Source organism: Myotis daubentonii, chromosome 11 (genome assembly GCF_963259705.1).
Source record: "Myotis daubentonii chromosome 11, mMyoDau2.1, whole genome shotgun sequence".
In the NCBI taxonomy this organism is placed as follows: domain Eukaryota; kingdom Metazoa; phylum Chordata; class Mammalia; order Chiroptera; family Vespertilionidae; genus Myotis; species Myotis daubentonii.
In genome coordinates this window covers 15,502,899-15,517,069 of record NC_081850.1, presented here as the reverse complement: position 1 = coordinate 15,517,069, position 14,171 = coordinate 15,502,899, and positions in this window count along the sequence as shown.

Here is a 14,171-nt window from a genome sequence, read left to right as displayed (position 1 = left end):
ACTAGGTTTTATTACCCTAGCCAGTTTGGCTCAGTGGATAAAGCATCAGCATGCAGACTGAAGGGTCAGGGGTTTGATTCTGTCAATGGCACGTGGTGCTCGATCCCCAGTGGGGGGTGTACAAGAGGCAGCCAATCAATGATTCCCTCTCATCATTGATGTTTCTGTCTTTCTCTCTCCCTCTCCATTCCTCTCTGAAATCAATATATACTTTTAAATTATGTAGTTTAAAGTATTACATGTCTCCTCTTCTCCCCCATTGACCTCTCCCTGGCCACTCTCACACCCCAGCATATGGCCTCACCCCGCTACTGTCTGTGTCCATTGGTTATGCTCATATGCATGCATACCAGTCCTTTGGTTGATCTCTTACCCCACCCCCACCCCCATCCCCACCACCTTCCCTCTGAGGTTTGATAGTCCGATGCTTCTGTGTCTCTGGCTCTATTTCTGTTCATCAGTCTATGTTGTTCATTATAGTCCACAAATGAGTGAGATCATGTGATATTTATCTTTCTCTGACTGGCTTATTTCACTTAGCATAATGCTCTCCAGGTTCATCCATGCTGATGGTAAGAGTTCTTTCTTTCTTACAACAGTGTAGTATTCCATTGTGTAGATGTACCACAGTTTTTTAATCCACTCATCTTCTGATGGGCACTTAGGCTGTTTCCAACTCTTAGCTATGGTAAATTGTGCTGCTATGAATATAGGGGTACATATATCCTAAAAATAATAGGTTCTATTTAATCTATTCTATTTGCAAGGCCATTTGTCATTTTTTACCATACCAGGCCATTTGTCATTTTTTACATAAACTTATGCAAAGACATTTTTATATGCAAAGATATGCGTAAATGCTACAAGCTCTGAACTTCACACCAGGGAACCCAGCTAAACAGTTCCATTGTGTTCTAAAGAGTCTGATAAATAGTAAATACTCTGTTGAATAAAAAGAACTCTAAATAGAAGTACAATTTGATTATGACCATGACTGCATCACTAATAATGTCAATTTAGTTTTTCAAATTTAAACATTTATAAAATGTCTATGTGATGTTAAACCTTGTGCTACAGAGATAAATAAATCATAACCTTTGTCCTTAAAGCCCTAAGGGTCAAGTACATGAGATATCCACAAATAAACAGCTCCGAGTCAAGGGGATGAATACAATGATATATGTGTCAGGGTGCTTCTGACACATATATGAAAGAGTTGCTTATCTCTGCTTAGTAAATTGACAGAAACATGTATTACTAGTAAACACCAGGAAGGAGAGTCCTTTGAATTATTTAGCTCCCAACTGAGAGTAACCTCAGATCTAAAATGCATCATTTTCATAGAGCAACAGTACATATGCTCTTGGCTGTCTTTGAAAACTCTCATGATAATATCTTTTATTTGAAATAAACATCCTACCTTTCAAAGTCTCTATGTACCTAATATCATAAAAAAGCTGAAGCAATTTTTTCTACATCTGAGCCATGCCTCTCTTCATCCATCTTTTATCATTTCTTTCTGCTGAATTAGAAAATCCATAGCATGACCAGCATTAGAATTAAAACTTGACTTTGAGGAAGAAGATACTTCCTAATTATAGTGACCTTGTATTCCTAACTTGGGGCATAGTCTCGATTGCAAATATGCCTCCTTTTGCACCTATAAGTAAATTAATACATGCCCCTTCGTAAGTATTGATTTCTGTAATGAGGAAGAGAGCAGAATGGGACTACCTGTTCCTGAACCCAGCTCCAATACTTACGATGTAATCTCAGGCAACCACTTTTCTTATTTTTCTGTGTCTCTGAGGTTGACTTTTTACATTTTTTAATTTTATTTTTAGATTTCACATAAGTGATACCATGCAGTATTTGTCTTTCTCTGACTTGCTTATTTCACTTAGCATAATGCCTTCAAGTTCCATCCATACTGTTGCAAATGGCAGGATGTCCTTTTCTCATGGCTGAATAATATTTCTCTGTGTATATTATATATACCACGTTTTCTTTACACACTCATCCATTGATGGGCACTTAAGTTGTTTCTATATCTGGACAATTATGAATAATGCTGCATTGAACATGGGAGTGCAGATATCTCTTCCATATCCTGTTTTCACCCTTTGGATAAATACCCAGAAGTGGAATTGCTGGATCATATGGTGGTTCCATTTTTAATCTGTTGAAAAACTTCCATACTGTTTTCCATAATGACTGTACCAATTCACATTCCCACTAACAGGAGGCAATTGTTTCCACTTTTGCACATCCTCACCAACACTTGCTATCTATTGTCTTAGCCTTAATAATTTAATCCATTTACCATCTTCTCTCCCACTGCCCAAGAGGATCCAGTAAGTCCATAGCACTGGCAAATATATATTGGCATGGTACTTTTTTATAATTTACAGTGTGCTTTCACATATATTAATTGTTTGATCCTACCTTGAGGTAGGTACTATTATTACCAAACCTATTTTACTTTCGAGAGAAATGAGGTCCAGAGGTTAAGTGACTTGCCCAACAGCAGATAGCTGTAACAACTGCAACCAAGTTATCTGATTCAAAATGATGACATAATTAAAATACAGTAGCTAAGGTATAGGTACATTCTACATACAGGATATAGGACTTTACATCTATTAACAACTTTATTCCTCAGGAAGAAAAAATACCCTAGGAGGTTTGGGCTACGTTTATGCTCATTTATTCTTATAAATGATAAAGTAAATTGCCAGAAGCCATGAAGCTATTAATTACTAGAAGCAGCTTAAAGGGGAACCGTGCTAGTTCAGAGTCAGGGCTCTTCACTGCCTGTTAATTTCTCTTCTGCCTCTACCTCTCTCAGTGGCATATGTGATTTTTAAAAGATGGACAAAACAAAGACAAGTCAACCAAATACTATGCTTTGGTTTATCCTTTCCTGTTAAACATGATGGGTGCCCCCTATATTACCAATGGATCAAGTGCAGTCCATTGGGCAATTCAAACACTTCTTAAGCAGGGGAAAATAATAGTAAACATGTTCTTACGAGTCAATTTGTCTTCCTCTTTCATTCTTCCCTTCAATTTTACCATTTTCTTGACTTGGTATCTTAATCACACCCTTCTAACCCCAAATTTCACCCATCCTCAGTTACACTACTCCTTTTTTCACTCTCCAAATTTTGTTTAAATAATGTATAAATTCAACATAACTTGTCATCTGATTTTATGCTCTAGGACTGCTCTCATTTTCATAAAGTGAGTAAATCCTTGAGTTTACGTATCTCCTATGGTTGGACATATAGTAGGTGTTCAAAATCTACTCCATTAGTGAAAGAACATAATCACAGATTTTTCCATTTCAATGTGAAACACAAAGGATCTTCACTATCCAAACAACACTTTCTTGAAATAATCTTTTCTGACTTAAAAATAAGAACAGTTCAATTGTCTCCAAATGTAAACGATCTTACAAAGGCATAGGCAAGAACAAAAGCAGTCTGCGTCCACTCTCTTGGCCTACCTTGACCTAAAACTAAGGATGGATGGGGCAATGTCATAACAAAATGGGGTTATTTGAATAAAAAGACTGAAATCAAATATTGGGACTGATTTTGCTGAATAAGTCACCCACAGGTAAATTAGTTTGATCATTTAAGTCTCAACTGTGTGGTATGCCCTGCATATGACTAAAACACCATTTCCAATGAAATTATTTTTCCATTTTATGCTAACTCATCTTTGAATGCCAATAAATAAGAGGGAAAAAAATGTGGAACTCTGTAGGACTGAGGGTAGCAGAGACAGTGTTTTGTTTCGTATTTCCTATTTATGAATCACTCTATACAGGTTTGGCATTCCTTCTGAAAATTCCTAACTTGTAATAATAAAATATATCCAGAAATGCATACCTCTCAAGTGCCATAATACCATGGAAACATTTCAGTGTAAATCGATTATTAATAACCTTACAATTTCAGCTAAGCTTCTGATTCTTATTTGTTTTCCCGCTGTCTTTTCCCTCTTTAATTACCTGTTTCAAAGATTTTCCTTTCTGTGTCTGTCTCCCTATGTCCCCTGGAGGCGTCGTAGTTAGAGCTTGCAGTACCTCCGCACCAAATTGGAAACAAAGAAAATCTTGCTTGGTTTCAGGTTTTTGTAAAAATCTGAAACTTGGAACAGGGCTTATCAGAAGTTTTCTTGAGGTAGACAAACCTTCTAGCACGTTTGTGCAAATCTGGGATGAATTCAAAGTCAGCCTGAGCCAATTAATTTTTTGGCAGGGAAAATTGTAGCATATGACGGCTGGGTCTGTGCTAGATGGCTTTATACAAAAACGGGTGACTTTGGATGGATCGGGCTTTGAGTGTGTTGGCGCGTCCCACCTACAGGCACAAAATGTGATTCAGGGCTTGTGTATTTCAGGCCTCTCAGATTCCTTAGAGGCAATTTTGTCTGCTGCCATTTTATTTCCCAGGCAGAACATTTCTTTCCTCGGTACTGAACATTTTCCCTAGCTTTTGATAATATTAGATTTAACTTTAAAAGGAGTGCGGATCAATTAATGGCATTAACAGGACAGGTCAGAAAAAGGGATTAAGTCTCAAACTGCAAGTGCTATGGCAGCCTGAATTTCTGTTCTGTTCACAGCTCCTAAAACATGCTTAGTATGCAGTTGGTGCTCAATGAATATTTGTTGACTGGATATCAACAAATATTTAACCAAATTACTCCACCATTATTTAAAGCAGTAACCACAAAGGCCTCCAAAGAAACACCACAGCAAGAATGAAGAGGATAAGAGATTCCCCCGTATTTACTCACATCCCCGAGGCTTCTTTTTACTGAAAGTGTTTATACTTCATCCCTCAAGTATTCAGCTTTCCAGACAACCCCAAGATTACCCGAAAAGGTCTATGCCTCAGCTGCATATGCAGCTGCTTAAATATGATACTAGTGCTTTTGGTGGGCACGAAAGAGCAGAAGCAGTTCTTAGAGTAATTCTAAGATTCTCATTATGGAAAATAATCAAAAGCACTTTTAATATGTTTTTCTTTTGTCTCTTTTAAAATACTGAAAGGGACCAAAGAAATTTGTATGTTATATGTGAGGAATTTAAATTCAGGGAGTAGACATGATTGCCCAAAGTCATACAACTATTTAGGGCAATGGTTCTCAACCTTCCAATTGCCGCGACCCTTTAATATAGTTCCTCATGTTGTGGTGACCCCCAATTTCATTGTTACAAATTGAACATAATTGAAGCATAGTGATTAATCACAAAAACAATATGTAATTATATATGTGTTTTCCGATGGTCTTAGGCGACCCCTGTGAAAGGGTCGTTCGACCCCCAAAGGGGTCGCGACCCACAGGTCAAGAACTGCTGATTTAGGGGAAAGCAGGCATGTGGCTAGGTCACTTGGCTTTAGGTCAAGTGTTATTGTCCTCTACCATGTGTGAAACTCACCAAAGAAAAGTCATGCCCGGCTGATGTGGCTCAGTGGTTGAGCACTGACCCATGAACCAAGAGGTCCCCGGTTCCATTGCTGGTCAGGGCACATGCCTAGGTTGCGGGCTTGATCCCCAGTAGGGTGTGTGCAGGAGGAAGCCAATGGATGTTTCTCTCTCTTGGTTGTTTCCACTTCTCTCTCCCTCTCATTTCTTCTCTCTCTAAAATCAATATTTTTAAAGTCACTTTCCTTTACAAAATTTGTAGTGTTTTCTTTCTTGTAAATGTGTGCCCTCTCCTCAGATTATTCAGTTCTCCTGTATTTGTTCAAGCACCATTTAAAAGACCATGAATTCATCTGGTCTACGTACCCTCAGCTTTGATTTTTCGCAGAATTAGAGGCACCAAGACTCTCAGATTTAGTCTATCTTCCTAGGGCTAATATGCATGCACTTTTTAAAGGTCCAGAGCTTAAACAATAATTCTTGAAATCAATCCAAGTAAGAATCCCAGGTCTTTACTGTGCACCAATGAGACATTATATTTGGTCTCTTTTCCTATTAGTCTCTGTCCTTACACTGCATCCCTATTTCATATTTTACTTATTTTATTTTTTACGTCCTTGACCCAAGTGTGTCAAGACAATACAATTTGAATGTCATTTATAGACCAGATAGAAAATGCTACTCAATAACTAGTGGTACACTTCTATTCTAGCACCCAGCTTAGGCCTTAATAATAGAACAAGGAGGAGAAATAAAGCTGGTCCCTGTAACACCAGGAAATAAGCAGAGGAGTAAATTATTTGGAACTGTGAAATTAACCAAAAGTGTTCTCCATAGCACCCAGTAGTTCCTCTTTAATATTCTACAGAGTCAGACATTACTGAACCCCACCTACCACCACCCGATTCACCAGCATTACTTCTATGTCCCAATTGTTCACCGGGATTTTATAAAGCAAGGACGTCTTAGACAATGTATTTTTTCAGTCCCTAGCACTATATATTTATTCATCAAAGTGTTAATAAGTATCAAATATGTGCTTGTACAATATTTACAAGGTGTATCCTAGGTGCTGGGAATACAACTATGAACAAGAAAGACTCAGAGGTCCTACACTGTGGAACATAGATTTTACTTTTTTCTTCCACACTCTTTCTCTTCTCCTTCTGGTACTCCAGTTTTGTATACATTAAGCCACTTATTATTGCTCACATATTTTTTAAAATATATTTTATTGATTTTTTACAGAGAGGAAGGGAGAGGGATAGAGAGTTAGAAACATCGATGAGAGAGAAACATTGATCAGCTGCCTCCTGCACACGTCCTACTGGGGATGTGCCCGCAACCAAGGTACACGCCCTTGACTGGAATCGAACCCGGGACCCTTCAGTCCACAGGCCGACGCTCTATCCACTGAGCCAAACAGGTCAGGGCTTGCTCACATATTTTTAAGGCTCTATTCTTTTAACATCAATTCCTTTTCTTTCTATTCTTCACATTGATAGTTTCAATTAATTCGTCTTTAAATATACTTACTTTTTTCTTGTCACCTTTAATGTTTAGTAATTATATATTTCAGTTATTATATATTTAAGCTCTAGAATGACCTTTTTCTTTCATTTATATTTCTCTGTTGAGATCTACACCATGAAAATCCAAGCCATACTTTCAGGATTCTAATCAATAGACTTTTATGTCCTTAAGAATATTTATAGCCTCTGTTTTAAAGTACTTTTCTGCTAATTGCAGCATCTGGGTTAGTGCAAGATCAATTTACATGAGCTGCTTTGTTCTTGAGTATGAGTCACATTTTTAGTTTCTTCACATTTGTTTTTCCATGTACAACATATTATAGATAATAAATTGTAGAAATGAGATATTGCTATGTTACTGTGATGAGTGATCTCTTTTCTAGAACCAGATAACTTGGCTGGATTCAACTCCAAATTCTCTCTTCTTGCAGAGACCATCTGATACTTCTGCATAGTTCTTTGATTTTTTCCTGGACCCCATGGGATTTCCCCCAAACATGACAACTAGTTTGGCCCATTGAGGAGCTAGCAGTTAGTGGATTTTAAATGCAAGTTTGGGGGCTGAACCACTTTGTGTCTCTTTCTTCCAGGATGTCTCCCTAACTTCTGCCTATTTCTCTAGTTCTAAATCTGTTCTCTGATGCCTCCACCCAGTAAGACAGTGGCTTTCTGCCTTCAGAAATTTGAGTAGGCCTGGGCATGCATTCAAGCAAAGAGCCTCAAAATAGCAAATCTCACCTGTTACATTTCTTTTCTCAAGGGTAACAGACTGAAATTTTTACCTACTATAGGTCATTACCTGCTGCCTTCAAGTTGCATGGTAGATATAGATATGTAAATGTAGATTTACATATATGAGTATATATTCACACATTTATACACACGTATAAGATATAGAAATGCATATGCATACATTATTTCTGGATTTTGTAATTCTTATCTGTGAGAAGGTTATTTAACAAAATTACTCCACCACTACCTAAAGCAGTAATCAAAAAATATACCACCAATATACTGTCATCTTTATAAAATCAAGAAATGAAACGTATCCAACTTGGTGTGACCCAACTTGGCAAAGATGTTTCCTGACACATATTAGCTGATCAATAAATATTTGTTGGATTGAATATTTCATTCTGATGGCATGCTCATGGTTATTTGTTCAAATGTGTAATAAGTCATTATAATTAACTAGTGACCCAGTGCACAGATTCGTGCACATGTAAAAAAAATTAATTAGAAGGTGGCCAGCGGGGCAGGACTGGGTGAGATGGGCTGGACACGCCCTGAAGCCAACCTCCCGCGGTCCAGCGCATCTGGGGCAGCACTGTGGCTGGAAAGGCATCTGTGGAGTGAGTGGGGTCCCTCAGGCCGGTGGGGTTCCTCAGCCTGGCCTGCAGAGATCGGGCCAAAACTGGCTGTCTAACATCCCCCAAGGGGTCCCAGGTTGCGAGAGGGCAGTTCTCAGGAGATGCACCCTGGAATTCGGCTCCCTCCTATCTGGTTCCAGGGTGCATCACCTGAGAACCTCCACTGCCAAGTCACCACAGCTCGGCAGCTCCTGCATTGAGCATCTGCCCCCTGGTGGTCATTGCATGTCATAGCTACCAGTTGGATGGTTGGACGGTCGCTTAGCCTTTTCTATATATAGATTATGCGCACATTGTTTGATATGAATGAGGTTTTCAAGAAAAAAATAACAAGAGAAATAGCACTGTGTTTGAGTCTCCGGAAAGCTCACAAAGTAGATTTTGGGTCTCAAAAGGGAGCTAGTAACTTGGGAGGCAATATTTTACAGCAGGAAATTTCCTGAGGTGCATCCTCCAAAGCAAAGGAGAAAAAAATGTAAAGTAAATGCTCTTTTCTATTAAGATTTTATTATCGGTCAGAGGTAAAGTTGTACTAAAATCAGATGAATCTTCAAACCTGCACCCTGAGTCTCCTCATTCTGTTTATAACATAACACAATAAACCTAGGGCTGACCAAACCTTTGAAGAAAATCCCAGCCACACACTCAGGGTTTTAATCAATAGGCCTTTAAGGCTAGGTTTATCTACGAGAAAATGATAATGCCAATGTTCATACAAGCCACAGTCGCTTGGAGTTGGAACACACACACACACACACACACACACACACACACACACACACACACAAACTCAACAACCCAAGCTTGAACATGTTTATTTCCTCTCAGTCGAGTGAGGGTGCTGGTTGCTCATGCTTAACAGCATAACTCCTCACCACAATACACAAAAATAATCCACTATTCTTGCTTCCTAAACATGATACGTGGAAGAATAAAACACTAACCATTAGGGCCTTCAAGGTAAGATTTTTAGTTTGGATAGGCTCTTGAGAAAACAATCAGTTTAATCATCAGGAAGACCTTCATTCTATTTCTGTGGAGAAAAATAAGAACCCACCGACTGTTAATCATACTTAATTGAAGAGATCCAGATTACACTGCTCATACTTGTGGCACATCACTTGAACTTTTGACTAAGTGTCATTCTTCAAATTATCAGAGAATCCTCACTCCTCATGAGGTGCTAATCAAGGGGAATTGCTTGGCAGTTATATTTTTATTTAGAAGTTTACATGTGAGCATTGTTATTTCTAGAAGCACCCCAATCATAATTTCTTCACGGGTATTTGCCAAAAAAAGTTCACTTAATTCTTCATTATCTTGAAAATGTAGATTTGTTGCCCCTTTTGTAGGACTGTTTGGTAGAACTATTTTAGAACATAGTGTTCAAAGTTGTAATTGTCAAGTGTATACATGCACACACATCCTTTTGGTTCCTCTTTTCTGGAGAACCTTGACATAAAAATTATATATTTCCATATATATGTATATACATGTATGTCTACACACACACACACACACACACACACACATATTTAGAAAATCTGCAAACTTCTTGATAGTTTGTTGAATTATAATCTTTCAATTCAGTTCAACAAATGTATAGATTGCCTATGAACCAAATGTTGAAACACTGTTCTAGGCACCTGTAGGGATACAAAGATTAATATGCATAATTGTCTTACCTCAAGGGGCTCAGCATCTACAGGGAAAGAGAAAAAAGAATCCATAACTTTCTTTAATGCAAGAAAGACCATGGTAAGTATTATAACAAAGTTTCAAAGCAAAGGCCTTAAAATGGCAGAGGTGAGAATAATTAATTTCAGCCAAGGTAATGGAAGGCATGGCATTTTATGTGAGCAGGAATTCAATATATTATGCAACCCACGGCACTAAGCTTTATTTTTGCTTCAGTGCTTAGAATGGAATGAAATGAAATGTTATATAATGTAGCTTAAAAGACAGTGTTGAGCTGATCTTGGTGGGACTGAAGTATGATCTAGAGATAATGTTACATAGCACCAAAATGCTTTTCCTTCTCCTGGTCACACACCTGTCTATATTGTCAGCTTCTTCTTCAGTTCGAGTAACTCAGTTAGTTGGGTAACTGAGTTCAGGTAATGGAATGTAGGCAAAAGGGAGATACATTTTTTCTAGACCCATCCCCAAACACTGAGTATGCAGTACTACTAACTCTTTTCTCTCTTTTGTTAGCTAAATTCAAGGAATCCAGTTTTGCCTCGGGTCATGGGGAAGGGAGGAGCCACTCAAAGAAGGAGTCAATGTCCTGGCTGCTTTTGTGGACAAAAGCCCTTTTCCTGGCAACACACACTGGACTGTAACATGAGCACAAAATAAACCTTAAATCACTGCAATTTTTGGATTAGTAGAGCACTTAGCCTACTTGAACTAATAGAGAAATTGGTACCTTGACATATAATAATTTCATAACAAACCTTAGATTATGTGGTGTTTGTTTAGCAATAAGGTGGTGATGGGCAAGAAACTCAGCTGCCCATGTTATACAATGGCACAACACTAACGGGAAATTTAGAGTAACAGGAAATTAGGAAACTGGCAGAATTAAAAGAAGAAACAGAGAGACTCACAATCATAGTTAGAGATTTTAAAACCTTCTCTCAGCAATTAAGAAAAAACAAACAAATAGAGAAAAATCAGAATATAAAATATTTAAGCACATTGAATGTGCTTAAGATGTTACACCCCCCCAAAAAAAACTGAAGAAGATATGTTCTTTTCAAGCAAACAAAAGTGTTCACAAAGACCATAATTTGAACCATAAAACAAATCTCAAAAATTTCCCAAAGATTTAAAATAATCCAGAATATATTCTCTAACACATTAAATAAGTCAAAACCCATAAAATATCTAGAAAATCCTCAAATATTTAGAAATTAATCAACTTCCTTCTAAATACCAATAGGTCAAATAAGACATTACAAAGAAAATTAGAAAATATTTCAGCTTAAATTATAATGAAAACACAATGTATCAAAATTTTGAGAATGCAGCTATATAAAGCCCTTGAGGGGAAAATTTTGCCTTTAAATGCTTATATTAGAAAAGATAAAAGTTGAAGATTAATTATCTAAATTTATAACTCATAAGTTAAAAAAAACCCTGCAACTTTGACAAAGAAAACAGAATTAAGGAAATAATAAAGATAACAGAATCACACAAGTTGGTTCTCTGAGAAAGAGTAATAAAACTAACAAACGATAAGAAAAACTGACCATGGGGGAAAAACAAATGATCAATATGAAGAATGAATTAGAGATTATAAACACAGATCCTACACTCACTAACAGGAAAATAAGAAGATAATATAACCAACCATGTGGCAGTATATGGAATAATTTAAATAAAATGGAAACATTTCCTTGAAAAATTCCATTTATTAAAACTGACCCAAGAAAATAAAAAATCGGAACAGTCATTATACTTTTTTTTTTTAAAAAAAAAGACTTTGTAATTTAAAAATTTCCACAAAAGAGCCGAAACCGGTTTGGCTCAGTGGATAGAGCGTCGGCCTGCGGACTGAAAGGTCCCAGGTTCGATTCCGGTCAAGGGCATGTACCTGGGTTGCGGGCACATCACCAGTAGGAGATGTGCAGGAGGCAGCTGATCGATGTTTCTCTCTCATCGATGTTTCTAACTCTCTATTTCTCTCGCTTCCTCTCTGTAAAAAATCAATAAAATAAAAAAAAATTTCCACAAAAGAATCTCCATGTTCAAGTGGCTTTACTGGTGAATGCTATCAAATATTTCAAGAACAACTAATCTTACACAAACCTTTTCAAGCAATATGGAAAGAGGGAACATTTCCCAACTTGTTTTATGATATCAGTAACACTCTGATACAAAAACCTAACAAGAATATTAAAATAACAACAATTTATAGCACTATCTCTCGCCAATATAAACATAGAAATTGTCACCAAAACATTAGAAAAGTGGATCCAGCATTATAGAAGAAAGATAAACATTATTGCCAAGAATATTAGTCAAGGTTCTTCAGAGAAGCAGAACCAATAGTACAACTGTGTGTGTATTATACATTAAACAGTAAAAGATATTAGAAGAGCCCTAGCAGGTTTGGCTCAATGGATAGAGCCTGTGGACTGAAGGTTCCCAGGTTTGATTCTGGTCAAGGTCATGTACCTCAGTTGTGGGCTTGATCCCTGGCCCTGGTCAGGGCTCCTGTGGGAAGCAACTAATTGATGTGTCTCTCTCACATCGATGCTTCTCTCTGTTCCACTCTCTCCAAAAATCATTGGGGGAGAAAAGACATTAAAAGAAACACTTCTAAAAATACACCGTTTTCAGGAAGAGTTCATAATGGAAATTATAATATACAGAACTGAGCAAAAATAACACCATTTCTGCATTCCTAACTGGGATGTGGCTAAAGCAATAATAAAAGGGAAACATGTAGCATTACAATGAATACACTAGGAAATAAGGAAAGCTGAAAATCAATAAGCTAAGCATCCTACTTAAGAAGGTAGAAAGATTCAGCAGGACCGTAGCATAAAACATCTGCATGAGAAAAGTAAGGGAAATTTTATATACCAGCAATTCCAACTAGAAACCACAGTATTTAACAATACTATTCAAAATAGTGAGAGACAGTAAGATATCCATAATCAAGATATAACAAATGTATACACTTATTGAAGGACAAAACAAAAAGGAAATTGCCTTACCATATATCAGGTAAGACATACATTTTAAAATATGTATACTGAAATATCAGTACCCAGGTGCTTTGTTATTTCCAGAGAGCCATCTGGTTTAGTGAGCTGAGCAATAACAATGTAAGCGTAAATATTTACCCCGTCCCTCCAGCCCCAAAGTCACCCCTGATCCTAAAATGAACTAAAGGATTCTCTCTTTGCTCAAACAGCATCTTCGCTTTCTCTCATTTCTGCACACATCCTATTCTTTTGAACATTTGCATTTATGTGCTCCCCTTCTGTATGTGACCGTGCATTCTCTAACAGGAGTAACTGTGTCATATTCATCTTTAAAGCTCCATGTCTACCACTGGGCCTCCATTATCGAAAGTACTCGATAAATGATCATTTGCTGAGATGTTACAAGCTGTAGATGTTATAAATTCTAATGAAAAGAGCAGCGGTCCAGCAGTTGGAGAAGCTGCATTCTAGTCCCAAATCTACCATTAAATAGCTGGGTGATTTTAAGATATCTACATCTCTCTGAGCCTCGGCATCTTTATTCATAATGTGGAGGTGAGATTTCTTGACTTATCAACTTCAAATGATACTTAAAACTAATATTAATTATAAAAGCAATGGAAATATTAGAAAACACTATATTGCTATGATAGATTATAGCAACCGAATATCCTATCTCATAAAAGAGAAACATGGTTATTAGCGTATGACTGCTACCCTTCCCATTGGCTAGTCAGGGAGATATGCAAATTAACTGCCAGCCAAGATGGCAGCCGGCAGCCAGGCAGCTGATGCGAAAAAGGAGGCTTGCTTGCTTCAGTGATGGAGGGAGCCAAGCTTCCCTGCCTGCCTTGCCGGCCTCTCAGCTGCACTCTAAGCAACATTGTAACAAATATAGAAGCTAAACAAAACCCCGGGCTTCAGCCAGCAGGACTGCAACATTGTTTCAAATACAGAAGGGACCGCAACATTGTTTCAAATACAGAAGGGTAAACAAAGGCCAGAAACCTGTTTTCAGCAGCGGAGGTCTCATAGCTGGAGCCGAGCCTCAGAGCTAAAGCTGGCCCAGAATTAAAAAAAAAAAAAAAAGGAAAAAAGGAGCAGTTGGG